We start from the raw sequence: 16,282 nt of genomic DNA on the forward strand, positions 1-16,282 counted from the left end.
GCTGGAGCGGCACCGTATGGAAGTGTGACTCATTGTTTAATGTGGCAGCTCATTAGCAGAACTTGTTGCTGCCTCTGATTTCTCTGCTCCCGCTAATTGGAGAGCCCAGTGGGGCCCTGGCTTCCCGTGAAGAACAAGCCATTCCCCGGGGCTCCAGCTGGCCCTTGCCCCTCGGGCTCCCTGAGGAGGCCACCCCACGCTGCTGGACTCTGGTCTCGGCCAGGCTGGGTTCAAATCCTGGCTCATCCTGGCTGGGGAGCCTTGGACAAGGCTCTCAGTCCACGCCTCCTCTCTGAGCCTCAGTTGCCCCACTCGGCAATGGAGGAAGCAGTAGCCACCTCATCAGAGTGGGTGGGAGGAAGAGCCATAATACGCCTCCGGTCCCCTGGTGCATAATAGATGCTCAGTAAGTCAGTCATGCAGTTTTATTGTCATTAGTCTGGAACCTGAGAGAACGCCTTGGTCCTGAACCTCCGCTGGGGCAGACACCCAGTCCAGAGGAGTTCCGAGGCTCTGGTTGGGAGAACCTTTCCACTGAGGACAAGCTAACAACACTTCTTCCTTCCCTGTGACCCTTTGTAAGGCAGATCTGTGGGGCCCCAACTACACTCTGTGCCCCCAGAAGAGGGACCGACAGAGACAGTGCAGGCCTGCCCTGGAGTGAGAGTTGGCTTCGTTGGAGCTCTGCCTCAGGTCGCCCAGAATGGGTCTGCTCCCTGGGCCCTGGGACTTTCCTCTGATCTTTGGAGACAACAATCATGCCTCTCTCTGGGTGGAACCAGTCCAGGTCCTTCGTGGCTCCCTTCCGGGGCATAGTTTATGGGGTTCCCCGGGATGCAGCTCTGGTGCCCTGGAGTCCTGCGATGCTCCTTCCGAGCCCCCTTTCCCACTGCCCCCACTGTCTCTGGACATGCTCCTCCCCGTCTCCCTTCTGCCTTTGAAACCTGCCCTGTCTGACAACACGATAACGCCAGCCCTGTGTGTGTTTTTAAATATTCTAGTAACCTTTTATTCATACAAATTAAAAAACAGGCAACATGAACTTCAAACTATATTGTATTTAACTCGATATATCTGAAATAGTATCATTTTGACATATTACCAATACAAAGATGAGAAAATGAGAAATCCTGACGTTTTTTTCCCCCTACAATATCAGGTGTGTTTTTACACTTACGTCACAGCCTTTGGGATGGGCCACATTTCAAGTGGCCAGGGACCACACGTAGTGGCTACAGTGTTGGCCGGGTGTGAGGCACTTCTAGACTCTGGCTCTGTTCGTGTGGTAGGAACTAGCTTGGGTATTGTGGCTAACATGTGGTTCTGATTCAGGAGGGTTGGGGCATCTGGCTGTTGGGAGAGCTGGGACCCACACTGGGTTCTGTTACCAGCTCATTCTGCTGGTGACTGTGGATACATCATGGCTCTTCTCCAGACCCCAGTTTCCTCATCTAACAAATATGAGGAACTCTCTCGAAGGTGCTATTTGTAGGTCTCTTAGGCATTTCTTAGGACAGCCCATGATGTAGGTTTTCTTATCTCTGTTTCCCAAGTGGGGAAACAGAGTCTCAGAGATCTGACCTCTTCCTCCTATTAGGGGTTTGGCGATTCACCCAGTGGGGGGACTGGCCGCTCCTGCTTTCCTGGCCACCATGGATCCCAGTGGGGCTACTCTTCCTTATAGTGATTCCTTCCCGGAGTAACAGATGAAGAGCGGGTGATGGCAGCACAGCCAGGTGGATATGGTGTGTGCAGGTGAAGGTCTGTTGGAGGAAAATGGCTCCATCTGCTCAGGGATCTGCTCTCTCGCTGCATTGCTGTCCCATCACAGTGGGGGCCTAAGGCCAGGTCCTGGCCCTTCCCTATGTTTGCTTCTGCTCCATGGGGATATATGGAGCACATCAGACACCAACTCACTCAAGGCTCCCTCCCTCCATCTGCTTCTTCCCCAAATCCTTGAGGCTGGCTGACTTCTCCACCCTGACCACCGACTTGTCTTCTAATTCCAGAGCCATCTTCTGTCACCTGTGTGACTTCAACTAAATCACTTTGCTTGACAGAATCTTTACTTCCATGTCTGAGATAAGGCAGACTCTCCCTTTCCTCACAAGGTTGATGACAGTAATGACTGAGTCAATATATGTGAACGGCCCTCGCTGAGTACTTTATGGAAATGTTAATTGTGACTGAATATTGACTTGTCATTTTAAGAAGACTTAGCTTTGGGGCGCCTGGGTGGCTCAGCGGATTAAGCCTCTGCCTTCGGCTCAGGTCATGATCTCAGTGTCCTGGGATTGAGCCCTGCATCGGGCTCTCTGCTCGGTGGGGAGCCTGCTTCCCCCCTTCTCTCTCTGCTTGCTTCTCTGCCTACTTGTGATTTCTATCTGTCAAATAAATAAATAAAATCTTTAAAAAAAAAAAAAGAAAAGAAAAAGAAGAAGAAGACTTAGCTATATTCTTCCAAACTGGACCTTGCCTGGTCTACTCCACAAGGCTCTGCACGGCTTTGTCCCTTTCCCTTGTCAGCCAGCCTTCTTAGCCTGGCAGCCAGGCTCCCCACTGTCCTCTGAGGAGAGTGGTCACCCACAGATGACCACTGTCTCTGGTGAGAGCATGGGATGCCAGGGCTGGAGGGGTCTTGGCGGTCATTCCTGGGACATTTCATCACCAAGACCAACCATCTTCAAAAATAAGACAATTGACTTTTTTTTTTTTTTTTTTTTTATTAGATAGTCTTCACCTAGCATGGAGCCCAGTGCAGGGCTCGAACTCATAACCATGAGATCAAGACCTGAGCCAGAACACAAGAGTCAGACACTCAACTGACTGAGTCACCCAGGTGCCCCAGGACAGATGTGACTTCTTTTTTTTTTTTTAAGATTTTATTTATTTATCTGACAGAGAGAGAGAGAGATCACAAGTAGGCACAGATAATGGGGGAGAAGGAAGCAGGCTCCCTGATGAGCAGAGAGACCGATGCGGGGCTCGATCCCAGGACCCTGCGGTCATGACCTGAGCCGAAGGCAGAGGCTTAACCCGCTGAGCCACCTAGGCGCCCCGACAGATGTGACTTCTATTGTGAATCTTTCTAAAATATATTGCACCCTTCCCTGTGTCCCCCAAATGAGGATAATTGATGTGAATTTATCTTTTTCTTGATTCAGGATCGTCATCACAGATGGATGTTTTTATATTAAAATAGGAGTAAGAGCACTCACTCTCGTTGAGCATTCTCTATGCACCGATGCCTTGCAGACGGCATCACGCAGTTCTTACATGGCCCCGATGTCGAGTTTGGGTATTATCCCTTTCTCATCGGGGAGGAAGCTGAGGCCCAGAGCTGTGTAGAGACTGGGCAGGGCCTCCCTGCAGAGGGACTGGGTCCCACTGGCTGAGAAAGACAATCCTGTAGCACAGGCTTGCCTTGCCCTTGCCTTGACCCAAGGAAGACTTTTCTTGACCTGGTTGTGCCACCTGCGCTGTTCCCAGTCCCTCCTTCTTTCACCCTCTCTTCTCTTGTTTTTCATGAACCCTCTTTCCTTAGCACTCTGGTTATTTTCCCCAGATTCCTTTGCAGTCTCACCTTGCTCTGCTCCCCTTAATGTAGTAGAATCAGGACACCCTCTGGCACTCTGCTTTCTCCACATCTCCTCTGGGGTCTTAGTTGTGGCCAAGACCATGGCTTCATCAGCTACTCACCATGGACTCCCAGATTCCCATGTCCTGCGCAGCCCTCTCCTCAGAGCTCCAGGCTGTGCGTGGAGGCATGTCTTCGCTGGTTCTCCTACAGGCACCTCCCGCTCAGCACCCCAAACAGAGTCCACCTTCCTCCTGTAGCTCCACCCCCTCTTGGGGTCTCTGGCTCAGTGACCCCTCCTGACTCCCCCAGCTTTCTTTCTTTCTTTTTTTTTTTTTTAAAGATTTTATTTATTTGTTTGATAGACAGAGATCACAAGTAGGCAGAGAGACAGGCAGAGAGACGGGAGGAAGGCGGCTCCCTGCTGAACAGAGAGCCCGATGCAGGACTTGATCCCAGGACCCTGGGATCATGACCTGAGCTGAAGGAAGAGGCTTAACCCACTGAGCCACCCATTCGCCCCTCCCCCAGCTTTCTGATAACACAGGCTAGTATTTCTCGTGGCCTTAGAGAGTACAGACTCGTGCTAGGTCCTTCCACGGCTCTCACTGGATCCTCCATCAACCACCTAGGTCACCAGGATTTCAGTTATTATTCCCATTTTCCAGATACAGACAAGGTCTGGGCAAAGTAGCAGATGTTCCTGGCATGTAGTAGGCCCTTGACAAGTGCTGGTTCATTCTTTCAGCCTCTGGTCTTTCAACAGTCTAAATTCATAAAGGAAACCAGCTGATCTCACGCCAAGCCGAGGTGCACAGTGGTCGTTCCCACCCAGACGTCCACAGCGGATTAAGCCTCTCTCTGTGAGTCTGGCTTGGCAAACTGGGCGCCCAGACTGCTTCCTTATCTAAAGGTATCTCACCATAGCTCCTTCCTGCTGAACTTGACCTTTCCTCAAGAGGCAGTTGCTGTGCAGCCCCCAGCGTGGCTCCTTCTCTGGGAAAGCAACGTTTCCAGGTGTGTCTGAAGGTGGTGGTCTGTGAGGGGTTTCCTCCATCTGCCGAGGCATCAGCCTCTCCAGAGCTGGCCCACTGTAACCGGCTGTGGTGATGTTGAGTACAGCCCCTCCCCATGTTGGTTGTCCTTGTTATAGTTATTGTAATGATTCTTATTTTCATTATCATCCCCACGATAGCCTGTGAAAAAGGCGGTGTCAGTCTATGCAGCTAAGAGAGCTGGGGCTTGTTCAGGTCCACACAGCTTGAGCCAGGCTCTGTGCATGTGCTCTTTCGATGTGTAGTTTCAAGGTGATCGACTGCTTAAAGAGAGTAAGATTAAGTTCTCCTTAAAATGACTTGTAAAATGTAGGCATCCACCCAGAAAAAGACTGAAGATTTGGTCACAGTGAATATTTACTCCAAGTCCTGGGTGAGGCATATTCACATATATTGTCTCAATTGTGACTCCCCCTAGCCTTGTGAGAAGAGGGGTTCTTCTGGATCCCAGACACGGAAACAAGGATTATGTCAAAAGCAGTACTTTGCTCAAAATCACCTGGGTGACAGGTGATGTTCTGGGATTGAAAGGCAAGACTCTGAGACTCTAAGCCCCGTGCCCCATTCCTGGTGAGACTATGAGCAGGAACAAGGGCTAGGGAAGTAGCAGGTGAAGAGAGAGCCTTGGGTGGCTCAGCAATCCATTATTCTGAATAGGGAAACTGAGGCTAGAGAAGCGCAGTACTTTGTTTCAAGTTACACAGCTAGGAAGTGGGGATGCTGGCATCCTGCTCGCATCCATCTGGAGCTGCACCCCTCCCCCACGCCACAGTGTGGTTGCCAAATCCACACCCCTCCTCCTCCGGACAGGCTCTTCTAGCCATAACCTAAGGTCCATTAGGAACTCTAGATCCTTTTCTCTCAGCCCTTCTGCCTTATTACCCCAAATCGCTCCAGGCACTGTACTGGGCACTTTACATGCATTACTTTATTTAATCCTCATATCAAGTCTGAGAGGTAGGTGCTACTATCCCCTGACTCTGAGGGCCAGAAAGGTCACAGGATTAAAACTGAGGAAGCTGGAAACTGGAATTTGCATCAAGTACTGACTCCACACCTACATCTGACTGCGACCTTCTCCTGCTATTTCTTGCCTGGACTGGGTGGAGACAGCCCTCTCTGAGGTGTATCAGGCCAACAGCCCCGAGGGCCAGAGTCCAAAGCTCCAACCACCCTTGTCCCCATTCATAACTCCCTCCTCTTCATAAGGACATCACCACCTCCACCTAACACCATGGGTCAAGTCCCACTCTCACCTGGGGACCTCTTCGACTATTTCTTTGCTTTGTCACCAGTTTTCACAGTTGCCCTTCAGGTGGTCTCCATTTCCCAGAAGATTCGAGTCTCCAGGGTGCCACAGGGTGGGCATCAATGTCCAAAACCAGGTCTGTCTAAGTCTCATGTCCTTTCTAGTTACCTCTCCCCTCCTCCCTGAGAGGTCTTGCCGGGAACCTGAAAAATCTCCCACTCAGAATTGTGATGCCTGAGTTCTGGCCAGTTCTACCCCTACTTGGGTGCCTCATACCATCCAAGGGACTCTGTTCCCATTCAGGCAATGAGCTTAATGGCTTCTAAGGATCCTTCTTGATCTGAGAGCATGGGGTCCTGTCCTTATGACTCTGTCTCAAGTTCCACAGGGAGAACAGGGCCAAACTCCACCAGGGGACCAGCCTCCTGACCTTGAAACTGATACTCAGGCAGCTAGGACCACCCTCGTGTCTCCAGAGGGGTCACCAGTCATAGCCCTCCTCTGTGGAGGCCAATTCACCTAACTGTGTTTTCTCTGGGTTCCTGGAACCTACCCCATGGGCCTCCTCACCAGACTCTGTGACTTCCCACCCTCTGTGCTCCTCAAGCCTGTCCCAGGGCAATGGAGGCAAAGTGAGCAGGTTGCAGGACCCACCAACCCAAGTCACTAGGCTTCCCAGCTGGACTCTTTTTGGGGCACTGATTCACTAAAGTGTTAACCCAAGGACAGGTATTCTAACAACTCTCTGCTCTCTTCTTTCATTATTCTTAACTTGTTGAAAAAATATCCGACAACATAAAACGATATAAAAAGAGGGAAGGCTCTCTTGAAACCCCAACATCACTCTGGATTAGAACTAACTATTCTTAAAAGTTTGGGGCAATCCTGCATGCGTGTATAGGGGACTTTTTATGTCTGTATTTATATACATACATGTTTAATGTGCATGTGTGGGATTGGCAGAAATGGAATCATGACCCAGCGCCTGCACGGAGTAGGCTCCGACTACTTTTCTGTTACTTTGTCTTTCACTTAATGTTACATTATAGCCATCTTCTTGTGTTAGCACATGGAGGTTTATTTAATTTTTTTTATCATTTCTTTATTTTTTAAAGATTTTTTTAAAAGATTTTATTTATTTATTTGACAGACAGAGATCACAAGCAGGCAGAGAGGCAGGCAGAGAGAGAGAGAGAGAGGGAAGCAAGCTCCCTGCTTAGCAGAGAGCCCGAGGCGGGACTCAATCCCAGGACCCTGAGATCATGACCCGAGCCAAAGGCAGCGGCTTAACCCACTGAGCCACCCAGGTGCCCTAAAGATTTTTTTTTTTAATTAAACTGTACACCCAACATAGGGCTCAAACCCATGACCCCAAGATCAAGAGTCAAACGTTCTTCCGACTGAGCCAACCAGGCGCCCTGGAGGTCCATTTATTTTTAAAGAGCTGCACGGTTGTCCTCTGTGTGATTGTGCTCTAACGTAATGTCCTACAGATGCTCTCCAGTGTTTCTCTGCCCTGCCCAAGATTACAGCTGCAGCCTGCCCTTCTGGAGTGCCTAGCATGTGCCTGTCACAGCAGGAGGTCCATTATGTACACATATTTACGAATACCTCCCCTGGCATCTACTAGGGGCTCAGGAAACTACTGGAAGACCTAGCCCAAGTGGCTCACCTTCCCCCTCCCCCATGCCCTCCCACTCCCATCAGGTCCTGTGCTGGCCCCAAGAAATGAGCAGGACCAAGACCTGAACCTGAGGACCGACCAGAGTAGCAACCAGATGTGGGAGCAGGTCATCAGAGCCCAGGGACAAGGAGAACAGAGGAGGAAGGACTGGTGTTCCTGAAGATTTGGGGCAGGGGCGGGGACACTCCCAGGGGAGGGGACAGCAGAGACTCTGGAGGATGTGAGGAGAGTGGCAGGTGTACAGGGCCGGGCCAAGGGCTGCCTTCCTTTCATGGGATTGGCTTTCTGCATCTGTGCTTCATGCCCTCCGCAACATGCGTGCCTCGTCTATTTCTGAAAAAAGGACTGGGGTAGATGCTGATTTTTATGACATTACATACATAATAACAATAGGACCATTGAGTGAGGAAGAGTACGAGATCTGTAATAAAATGGGGGAAAAGAATGACTCTTCTCCTACGAAGAGGATAGTTCCTGAGATGGAACACAAAGCTGACCTTTCTGCTCCCAGCAGCCAGACAGGGCGGCAGCCGCTGCACTGCGGGGACAGAGGCCCATTCAAGCCCGCCGGTAGAGTCATGTCCCCTCCTCTCCACACTTGACTCCTGTTTACTCACTGGGCTTATGGCTCCCTTGTGTCCTGGGCTGGTATTTTGAAGGGATCATTAATTCTGACCCATTCACCTGATTGAACTGTAGCACCTACTGTGCCATACTCTGAGACACACACAGAGAAGAACCCAGGGCTCAGAGGAGTTAGGGGAAAGGTGGGTAGGGCTCTCCCCGGGGCCCCCATCTGTTGACCCCACCCCATCCTCTTTACACATTCGGCCAGGAAGGAGCTATGGATAAGATGCCTCCAGACAAGGAAGCAGTCTGGGCACCCAGTTTGCCAAGCCGGACTCACAGAGCGAGCTGGACCCCCTGCGGCCGTGTGGGTGGGGACGACCGCCGGTGCCCCTGGGCTTGGCCCGAGCTCAGCTGGTTTCCTTTATGAATTTAGACTGTTGAAAAACCAAAGGCCAAAAGAATGAACCAGCACTTGTCAAGGGTCTACTATGTGGCAGGAACATCTACTACCTTCCCCAGCCCTCATGTGCATCTGGGAAATGGGGATAATAATCAAATCCTGGCAACCTCAGGGGTTTGATGAAGGATCCAGTGAGAGCCATGGAAGGACCTAGCATAGTGCTAGCCCCCAGTGAGGATTCTCTTTATGATGTTGGTCATTAAGATCATCCTCCTCACAATGGTCCCCTGAAATAGGGACTGCCGGTGTTGGCTTATGGCTTAGACATGGAGGCCCCGGGAAAGGAAATGCTCAAGGCCACAGAATTGGAGCAGGAAGCCTGTTGGGCTCAATTTCTGGGCTGTGTCCACACTGAGACATGAGCCCAGGAGGTCAAATGAAGGCCCAGGGCAAGCACACAGAGGGCAGCCAGACTTGGGTGGGTGTGCTCGACGGTGTCAGGTCCCTATTGGAGGAGGGGGGCTCCAGAGGGCAGCTGCAGAGAGAGTTGGGGCCCAGGTGGCTGGCCCCGGCCTGGGGGCTTGGATCTGCTGTCACTGTGGTGGGGCCATACTAGGGCCATGCAAAGTCCCCAAAGGAGAGGTAGAGAACAGCCGCGAAGCAAGCTGGGCCCAGTTCCCAGGGCTCTTCAACGGGCCAGGCCACCTAAAAAGGGCCATCTCTTGGCACCTGGTGCTGAGAGCTTAGGATAAGTGGGATGATATCCTTAGCGTGACTGCATTTTTGGCTTGTCCTCACTTAGGCTGACCCAACTCTTACACTGCAAGGATTGAAAAGTACAATTTAAGGGTGTGGGCTGAGCAGGTTTCCCAAAACTGTCAGCCGCACTTGGCTGGGGCACCTTGTGTCTTCCCCGCCCCGCCCCCCCCCACCCCTGTACTTATTTGGCCTTACCCGCCTGTGCAGGCAGCTGCCAGGTGTGATAAAGCAGTTGCAGGGGTGAAGGCACTAGCTTTGGGGGCAGGGAACTCTGGCTTAGATCCTGGCTCAGAGACCTGGGGAAGTCATTTTCCTCTCCTGAGCCTCTGCTGTCCCTTGGAAAGTAATGCCAACCTCTCAGGGTCAATTCAAGATCACGGGAGGACCGTGGAATCATTTAGCAGAATGGCTGCACTTAGGAAACACTCACTACATATTACTATTGTGTTTATTATTTTCATCGCTTTCATGACAGTCCCATGAAGTTTCTGCTACAGATCCTTGCCTCAGTTTCCTCAGCAGATGCCTTGTTTTCCTCATCTGCAAAATAGGACTCATCCTGAGGCTCCGAGGGTGCATTTGTGGAAGGAACGAAGATTGCAGTGGGTAGCTGGTGCGTGAGACAACCCCCGCCCCCCACCCCGATCCCTGCGAGCCTCCTCAACCCTCTGCAGCTGCCTCAGTCGGGCCGGACTCTTCTGGCTGTCCTCATCGGCCGGGAGTCCACTGCCTCCCCTACCCGAGGCCTTCATGCTGTAGGGATCCTGAGACCGAGGGCTGGGGAGGTGGCGGTGTGTGCCACACCTCCAGCGGACACAGAGCCAGGCCAGGCCGTGGGCTGCAGAGAAAGCACACCCTGAGAAATTCTTTGGCGGTTATGCAGCTCCTTCTCCCCCACATTCTCTCGTTTCGTTCTCCTGCCTGCTCTGGTGGGTAGATGCTGTGATCTCCATTTTGCATATGGGGGAAACTGAGGTTGGTGACTAGTCCCGGGTCACCCAGCGTGTCCTTGATGGGGCTGGGACTTGCTGCCTCCTTCCCCAGTACTAGGACCGTGACTGCAGAAGGGAGAAGCAGCAAACCTGGGGTGCGATCGGTGGGTTGGGCATCTGGGCGCTTCTTCCAGACTCAGGCTCGATGGCTTGGGATAGACTGCTGCCTCCGGGGCCCGATGGGCTGGGGGTGGGGGTACTAGAGAGGGGGACAGCTGGAAGAGGCTGCCTTCTGTTAGAAACCTCGCTCCCTTTTCCAGGACTCCTTCCCCTAACAGTCATGGCTCTGGAATTTTAAACGACTTTAGTATTTTGCAAGGAGGTCTCAGGGCTCTGGGAACGTCAACCTCAGATTGAACCTTCGAGGTCACCTGCTCCAAGCCTCCCATCCATTTGACTAATCAGAAGACAGAGCCCCTGAGGAATGGAGAAACGTCTTAGCTGAGAGCAGGGCCGGTGGCAGAACCCTGCAGCCCCATGTTCTGAGAGCGTCACTGGATCAGGGAGATGACAGGCTGGGGTCAGGACATTCCAGAGGACAGGTCACATGGGCTGGACAGGGCAGGACAGGACAGGGCAGGGCGGGCAGGGCAGGAGGCCACAATGAGATGCTAGGAATTCTTCTGCCAGGCTCTGCTGTCAAGTCCTCACTTTGTCATTTCCTTTCCATATCCCTGGGAGGTCACTGTTGTTGTCCTCATGCTACAGGCTAAGAAACAAGACACAGAGAAGTTCCAAGTCAAAGAGCTTCTTCGTGAAGGAGGCCAACTCGACTGTGGCCTATCTCCAAATCCTACAGCTTTTCTCTTACACCTCCGTCCCAGGGGGAATCTTGTCCATCCTCTACCTCCGCAAAAGTCCCGCATTTTTCTAGAACCTCAATACGTGATCTTATTTAGAAACAAAGGCATTACAGATGTAGTTGGTTAATTGAGGGTCTAGCGGAGTGGGGTGGGCCTAATGCAGTGTGGCTGGGTTCAGAGAAAGAGGAGAGGCACAGAGAGAATGCCGCTGGAGACCTGGAGAAGACACAAGGGAGGACAGCATGGAGAAGGAGACAGAGGCTGGAGCGATGTGTCTACAAGACCAGGAACACGGGGTTTGCTGGGGATGCACAAAGACTGGAAGAGGGAGGAAGGGCTTTCCCCTAGAGCCTTCAGAGAGCACGGCCCTGCCAGCACCCTGATTTCAGACCGCCAGCCTCCAGAGCCTTCAGACAATATTCTGGTTGTTTTAAGCCACTTTGGAGCTTTTGCCCTAGCAAACGAATACGCCTCCTTCCTGTCTCGTGGAGAGAGGATGACGTGCAGGCCTCAGGGATCCCAGACGTGGTCGTGTTGCCATTTAGAATATCAGGGCAAACACATGGGGGAGAAGGACAGAGGGGGCACGTGTTTGTCTGACATTTGCTCCAGGCTCCACCTTCCACGTTCGGTCCTGATCACCCTCTGTGGGTGACGACAACCATCTGTCGGAGGCCCCGTGAGGCATTCCAGAAGCGAAAGGATCTGCCCTTCAGGCCCTAGGTGCCTCCAGGTACAATGCAAGGAACAAACCTGAGCTGCAGTGTGAGTCCTAGGGAGGGAGGCCGCTCACTTCCCTTCTCTGACCCTCTTTCCTCACCCAGAGAAAGCGAAACATGGTCACTGACTCTCAGTGACTGGGAGAATGAAATGTCATTCAAGAAACATGTATTGATGGTCTCCGTGCCAGCCCCTTGCTCTAAGTCCTGGGGACACAACAGTGAATAAGATAGGCAAAAAGGTCTTGCTCCCAAGGGGTCAGATTCTTCTGGATAACATGTGTCAGGGGCTGACAGTAAGTGCTCCATACAACTTACGGCGATAAAGACACAGGGTTGAATGGCACAGTGGGCAGAATGGGCTTGGCCTGGAAGAGGAGCCCACATCAGCCCTAATTGTCTTCCCTGTCGGTGTGGCAGAGCCTCCTGGCCCAGGAGAACACCAGGTCTTTGGGCACCCGGCAGCCACTGGTCTAAGCTGTTTGCTCAAAGCCAGAGAGCTCTCTGTCCCCAGGCAGGGACAGTGGAGGCAGCTCAAGGAGGTTTGGGTCCCATCAGGAGGGCCTTCCCCTGCTGCTCTGTCCCCCCTCCGCCACACAGCCTCAGCTCAGCCCCACCCACTCCCTGACACTGTCCCTGGGCCAGGCCTGAGCCTGCTCTGGAGGCTCTCCCAGCTGTCCTGATGTCCCCTCTGGCTTCTGCAGACTCTCCCCATTTCCACCCCTGGAGGCCTCTTCTGGGCACCAGCCCCTCCCCTCCAGAGGCGTCCCCAGACATCACTCCTGTGCTATTCTTTTTTCCTGACAACTGTGGCATCAAATGTCAACCAGGATCTGCTCGGCACCAGAAGGTGGGGGCAGGAGGCTGGTTCTTGATAATGACTGTGTGGTTTAGGGGAGGGTCCTCCTCAGTACGTCCCCCCCACCCCACCCCATGAGGGGCTAGGCATGGCTGGCCCTGGTCTGGCTCTGCTTCCAGATCACTGTGTTGCCTCAAGCAAACCTCTTCCTCCTCAGATCTTGGTTTGTCTGAGCCAGGAAGGGGAAGCAGGCTTCACCTGGTGGTATGAGAATCAGGGGACACAGGCAATACCCTCTGGGGACTCGGAGAATGCTGGGCCAGTGGCAGTGGTCTCCCCTGAGAGTTCACTTCCTTCTAGATGAGCTCTGGAAGAGGTTCTGGGGGGTGCACAGTAGCTATGCCCATCAAACCTCAGAGAAGCCCGTCCTCCTGTCCTCACTTGCCCCGAGTGAGTCGGGACAGCTGGCACCAAGCACTGGGAAAGCGGGCTCTGGCGGGCCCTGACAGCTCAGCAGTGGCAGCAGGGAAGTGACAGTGGCCGCAGTGGCAGGGGCTATTCTGAGAGTTGGGAAGGGCTGGGGAGCTGAGACTGGAGGAGGGGAGCAGCCCAGGAGAAGGTAGTCCTGTGAGGGTGAGGGGAGTGTCCCTGCGGCCATGTTCATGTTCATAGTAGGGAGTGCTGTGTAATGCGCACTGGTGGGGGGCGGGGATGGAGCACTGAGGTCATGAGGCATGCACTGGGGTTGCTTGGGTGTCTGTGTACAAGTTTTGGGATCCAAGTACGAGTTGCATGGGTAAAGCACGCATCTGGAAGTGCACAAGCAAGCCGGTGTGCATGCATTGGAATGCGAGTGCATTCGAGTGCACAGGAAAGTGAGAGCAGAAGCAAAAGCTCCCATGTGTGGAAGGGGGAAGAATGCAAGGGTAAGCAAGTGGGCTCTTGTTTGTGAGCAGGAGCAAATGTGGGAGTGGTAAGAAGGGTATATGAGAGAGCAAATGTGAGGGAGGGGAGCAGAGTGTGAGAGCCCTGGGGCTAAGGGAACCCTCAAGAGGGTTTGGGGACACAAGGGAAGGGACATGCGCGTGTGTGTGTGTGTGTGTGTGTGTGAGAGTGAGCCAGTGTGCACCAGTGGATGTGTGCATGTGCACGGCGTGAGCAGCGGGGCCAGTGCGGACTGAGAGGGGTGGGAAGGGAAGACGTGTAGGAGAACCAGCAATGGTCATAAAAACAGCTAGCATTTATTGAGCACTTACTCTGAGCCGGGTGCTGACATGTATGAGCTTACTGAATTCTTTACATCTCCCACGACGTCAGTGCTGTGATGATACTCATTTATAGATCAGGAAAGGGTGGCTTTGCGCAGTTAAGTAACTTGCCCCTAGTCTTAATCGCTACGTTATACTGCCTCGTAATGAATGTGTGAGCAGCGGCCAAGCTGTGAGTAAAGAATTGAGCATCTGTATTGGTGGTTAAGTGTGAGTTTGAGCGTGTGTGCACTCAAGGCTGAGTGTGCCAGACGTGGGTTCCAGAGGAGCGTCCCGGCAGCAGCTGTGGACACTGGGCGGGCAGGGGCCCGAGCAGAGCCTGAGTCAGCCTCCGTGGCGTCTCTGCCAATCTGACTTCCCAACCCTGCAGGGACAGCCTGTGCCAGGGCCCCCAGCTAAGGGATCCTCCCAGCTCTGGTATGGCCCCCCCAGCAGGCCCCTGGCTCACACGGCGGGCTGGGCCATGACTGGAGACTGGCAAGAGGCCTGGGTGGCCTCCAGGGTACCTGGGGGGCTGCCCTCAGTGTGGGCTCCCCAGGCAGACGGGGCATATGAGAAGTGTGGGAGGGGGTCCAGCAGTGATTTCAGGCCCCTTGTGACTCTAAACAGAACCACCTGGAGGGTGTGTGTATGTATGTAGAGTGGGGGCAGCCCATGGTTCCCATGCCCATCCCTGCCATTGGGATGTGACTCAGGCAGATGCCATGCCAGGCATTTGCAAGCTGGGCCTACTTCCACCCTGGGGGGGGCGGGACGAGGAGGGGCCCCTCCAGCCCTGCCCCCACCGTCACCCTTGGCCTTACTCCTTAGGACCTAAGCTGGAAGGAAGGAATTTTTGAGAGCCAGCTGTGTCTATGATGGATCGGGCCCCAGACTGCCCAGAGAAAGAGGAAAACTGCTGTCTCCAGCCCGGTCTCCAACCTCTCCAGATGTGGTACCCCCCCGGGGCTGGAGAGCTTGGAATTCTGGTCCTGGAAAGTTACATCCCACTCTAGGCTTCGTATCCTGACTGGCAAAAGAGAAATAATATACTAAAGGGACATAAGTGACATAAGGTGTTGCTGGCAGAGCAGCAAGTGGTGGGGGCAAGCAAGTAACAGAGACAGTGGTGGGAGGTGGGGCTAGAGAAGGTGTCAGGATGAACTGATATTAAGCTGAGCTTTGAGGAATGGGAGAATCTCCCATGAGGGTCCTGAGGAGGGAAAGGGCTGTCCAGGCAGAGGGGCAAAGGCTGGCAGGTGGAGTTGTGGCTGAAAATCTAGCCCAGGACTCTGTGGGATGAGATCATGGACTGCCTAGCTTCTCAGACAGCCTCTCCTTCCTGAGGCCATATGATGATCCCATCAACATCTGAGTCCTCCACTAGCCTGTGCAGTAGGGACCTCATCTGTCTCTGTCACCTGCCACTCCTGTTGCAGTGGTCTGAACAGTGCCTCGTGCATTAAAGATCCTCATCTGTTAGATAAATGAGAAGTTTCTCCCCAAACAGGATGAACTCTGGGGCAAGAGCTTGTTAAACAGCCGCTGCAAAAGCCTCCCTGAGCGTATGAAACTGGTCTGTAAAGTGTGGTCCTGGGCGCATCACCTGGGAACTTGTTAGAAAAGTCTTCAGCCCCAACCTAGACTTACTGGGCTGGGGCCCAGCAATGTTTTAACAAGCTCTCCAGGTTGATTCTGTTACACGTTAAACTTTAAGAACCAAGGCTCTAAAACTATATCCACAGGTCCCCTAAGAGCCCATGAAGAACCCATCTGCAGATGGAGAAGCTGCAGTTGTGGCCAATGTGGCCCCAAACTCTGATATTCTTGATCCCTTCCCTTTCCCCAGCCCAGTCCAGGGCACAAAGGAGAGCTGGATCATCCGCCCTATCAGGTTTCAAAGATTGGAAACCAAAGGGTCTAGAATCAGGGGGCGGGACACGCCCCCCTCGGGAGTGGTAGGCGGAGCCAAATGCTCTGAGCCCCGCCCCTTCCCCGTTGCCCCGGGAAACCCCGGGTTGTAACAATAACCCGGCTGACGCGCTTCTGGGAGGGATCCTGCCGAGTCCGTGGGCGGGACAGCTCGGCTGCGGACCAATGAGAGAGATCTGGCCCCGCCCCCGCATCCCCCTCCCCCAGAGCCGAGCAGGGGGCGGGGTCGCTCCCGCCTCTCCTCCCCTGATCCGTAGGCGGCGCTGTTGCGCACAGGGGCTGCGGCGGGGTCGCCGGGAGCAGGGAGCCCCGCGCCCCAACCCCCAGCCCGCAGGCGGGGCACCCGGGCAGGCAGAGGATTCCGTGGCCGCGGGCGGGCACGCCCCGCCCCCTCCCGCGCCGGGCCCGCCCCCTCCCCGTCCCCCGCCCATCCCGAGGTGCAGCCGGCGCTGAGCGCGGCAGGCGCGGGAGCTGGCGCTGGAGCCGGAGCGGCGGC

The sequence above is a fragment of the Mustela nigripes genome, chromosome 14 (assembly GCF_022355385.1).
Source record: "Mustela nigripes isolate SB6536 chromosome 14, MUSNIG.SB6536, whole genome shotgun sequence".
NCBI lineage: Eukaryota > Metazoa > Chordata > Mammalia > Carnivora > Mustelidae > Mustela > Mustela nigripes.